At 45.1% G+C, this 3328-nt stretch overlaps 1 protein-coding gene across 2 annotated transcripts in view; it reads left to right on the top strand.

Moving 5' to 3' along the window:
• The window catches only part of CCDC60 (coiled-coil domain containing 60), a 148362-nt gene that overhangs the window by 62131 nt on the left and 82903 nt on the right, over window positions 1-3328 (top strand). The gene's annotated exons all lie outside the window — the stretch shown is intronic.

The following is a 3328-nucleotide window of genomic DNA, read 5'->3' as shown; positions in this document are numbered from 1 at the left end:
GGATAACACATTAAAATTATGCTTTTCATTTCTTTACATTGATTTATACTGATTTTCAAGCACCTGTGAGCACCATTCATTCAGAAATCTCTAGAGCCAGATTTTTGTACTGGTCCATTTTGGTGTTGCTCCTCTAAGGTCAGTAGAGATACACAGATTTATACCTGCTGAATATCTAGCCTATAGACAGATTTTTTTCAGCCTTTACCCAAAGTGACCCAAATCCATTATTTTAAATATTGAAGGTCTTAGAAATATTTCACTCAAATGCCGCCTCCTGCTAAGCACAGAACAATTACTGTGGCAAGCCCGCTGCTGTAATTCATCCAAGATCACCCAAGCATATGTTCTAGTTGGCGAGTACTTAGTCCTGTCATATAAGTGTGCAGAATTACAGTATAGTTTGTGACTATCTACGCTGAAACAGTTCGAGTGCTATCAATTTAAAGAAAACCTTGGAAGCTGGTTACTGCATTGACCATTCTAAAGTACATTTCACTCTCCACATTTGGATTTTACAATCCATCAATAAGCTCCTTTTTTTCAGCGTGTGTTAACCTTTTCCTTGGTTTAAATCTGCTAAATCTCCCTTCTGTTTAGCACAAAACTGAATGTGCCATGGAGAATGGAGGATGATTTGATCATGATTTTGCCTCAGTATAAAAGTAACGAAGAGAAAGTGTTGTGTGCAGGGGCAGATCTGAGGGGGAGAAGGGTGCCCTTATGCACTTGCACCTTCCTTTGATTCCTGATTCACTCAAAATTTAAAACCAGCTGCTTGGCAGGGGCAGCTGCATTTGTAATCAGGCAGTGCTAAGGAGCTCGATTGACTTCATGGCTCTTTATTAGGGACCTACCCAAATCAAGGAGGCAGACAGCTTGAGGTGCAGTTTCTCAGAAACCCCCACATGTATCTCCTTGAAACCTGGCAGGCTTCATGTCTTCAGAAGGAGCTACCATCCCTGCTGTTTTCATTCAAATCTGCCAAAAAATGACAATGTTATAGGCAGTTTCATGATTCCCCATTATTGCTTATGGGCAAAACATCAAAATAGCATTGATACAGTGAAACTGTTTCAACGAAACAAAACAGAGCAGTGCTTTAAAATGAAATGAAACTCAGAACAAAACACTGTCCTGCTAAAATGGCAGTCAAAACAGAACTCTGCTGTTTCACACAGCCCTAATGGGCATCCCCTATCTGTGGCTTTTGGCATACTGGGAACTTGAAGATGGAGGTTCCTGGCTAACAGGTCTTGCCTCTCTGTTCAGGTTCAAACTAGTTACCATATTTGGGGTCAGGAAGGAGTTTTGTCCCATGGCCAGATTGGTATAGACTCTGGGGATTTTTGAAGTGGCAGATAGGGCAGGGTACAGAAAGCAGAGCAGCATAAAGGGATCAGTGACACTCAGGGAGTTCATAGAGCTAACAAATAAGATTCCAAAAAGCATATCTTTGAAATTATAAAAGTTTTATGAGAGTGTCAGATGTCTAGTTTAGAATCACTTATAAACGCTGCTGTTCATAAAAAGCATCGGCTGGCCTCTCTGTACTGATGCAATGCATTTTGCTTGGTACAGAGAGACTGAGATAGGAGCTAAAACCTTCCTCTTAAATTATGCATTACTTTTTTTTTTTCCTGCAAACCTTTAATGTGTGCAAGGAAGAAAATCTCCTACTGCATACTTTCTAAGGAGCATAGTAAAGAAATCCCTTTTGTTCCTATGCAATCAACCCTAGAATAATCTCTCTCCTGCGCACCTCTGCAGGACTTTAGGAGATGCATAGGTCTGCAGCCAATTCCCATGTATGCTTTGGGTATTTCTGCATAACACAATGTAGTGCCATGCAGAGATCTGAGCCAGCTTATGTACAAGAAGCTGTATCTGCAAGGCACTGCATTGTACTATGTAGATATACCCTTTGTCTCTGTCCAGGGACACCCATATTATACATTGCAGTGAACCACAAATTTACTCATGCATTCATGCACAGTGAGCCCTGCTTTCATTACATGTATTACAAGCTTAACAAAAAAGATGCAAAAAGTAATGCATGTGCATAGCATGTAATTTTAAAAGGATGTTAACAGTGAAATAAAAATAGATTTTCTCTGGAACACTCAAAGATACTACTTTTAAGTGAGAGTTAGTTCCATGACACATATGAACTTTTTATCTTCTATATCAAGGGTTGTCAATTATTTCAGCTGGAAGGCCACTTAATGAGTTTTGGTGAGCTGTCAAGGGCTGTGTGGCAGGGCACTGTTGGTGCCTGCCACTTTAAGATCAGAGCCAAGCAGCCAGCAGGTGCTTGATTGTGGTAGCTATTTTAGATCCCTGGCTGCCTATATAAATAGATCTGTTCCCTGCTGGCAGGCCAGGTAGCAACGCTGCCTGGCCACTGGTATCATCATGGAGGTAAGGGAGGAGCTGTAGGGGATGTCTTGGAGGCTCCTAGTCCTGGGCATGACCTAAAACTACACCCTGCCAGGAGTGGGTGGCCTGGTGGGGCTCTCAGTGGTGTGGGAGCCCTCAGCAAATGCCAGGCCAGTTACCACCCCAATGAAAAGCGGGTCGGGGTGCCTTAACCCCAGCTTCCAGGACTGGGTGGGTCACCTGCTACTAAGGCCCAAAGGGCAGACCCCAGGGGAGAGAGTGGAGCTAGAGACTCAGACCTGATAGAGAGATTACCCTTGACTGGTCAATGCTTGGGCCAGGACCAGAACGGTCAAGAGGGCCAGGGGCCCACTGTGAGGGATGCCCGGAGCTAAGAGGGCCTGGGGTTTCTGACCGGCCTTGGAGGTGAGGCCAAAGGTCCCGGGGGGTGCCACCCGAGAGGGGAAAACAGTTTCAGGGAGCTAGATAGCCTGAATGAAGGTGGGGTAGGCTGCTGAAATGGAGGGATCTCAGAGGGGTCCTGATTAGAGAAGTCTGGGGCCCAGTGTGTGGCCGGCGAGATTAACATCAGCAGATGCCATCTGCGAGGCATGGGCTGCAGTGTAGGGGAGGTACAGAGCCGCAGATAGTGCCCCCTGGCATCAGAGCAAGAAACAGGCAGCCTCCCACCTAATTAAGATCATTAACCAATTAACAACAGGGCATGGCAGGTGAGAAGGCAGGCGGTTGGCCCAGAAACAGGTGGGTGGAGCAAAGGCGAATCAGCCCTAAGAACCCCCTGTTACAGGCCGCAAGGATTTATGTGCATTTGTTAGATGTGTTAGGAGTGATTGCATAATAGCTCAAAATACAGTGTTATTCTTGTATATTGTGTGGCGGGGGTAAGGGAGTGTTTGTAGGGGGTGGTTGGGAAGTGTGTGTGTGTGTG

The sequence above is a fragment of the Crocodylus porosus genome, unplaced genomic scaffold, assembly GCF_001723895.1.
Source record: "Crocodylus porosus isolate Cpor-Errol unplaced genomic scaffold, CroPor_comp1, whole genome shotgun sequence".
In the NCBI taxonomy this organism is placed as follows: Eukaryota; Metazoa; Chordata; order Crocodylia; family Crocodylidae; genus Crocodylus; species Crocodylus porosus.
This window is presented reverse-complemented; position numbering and strand designations above follow the sequence as displayed.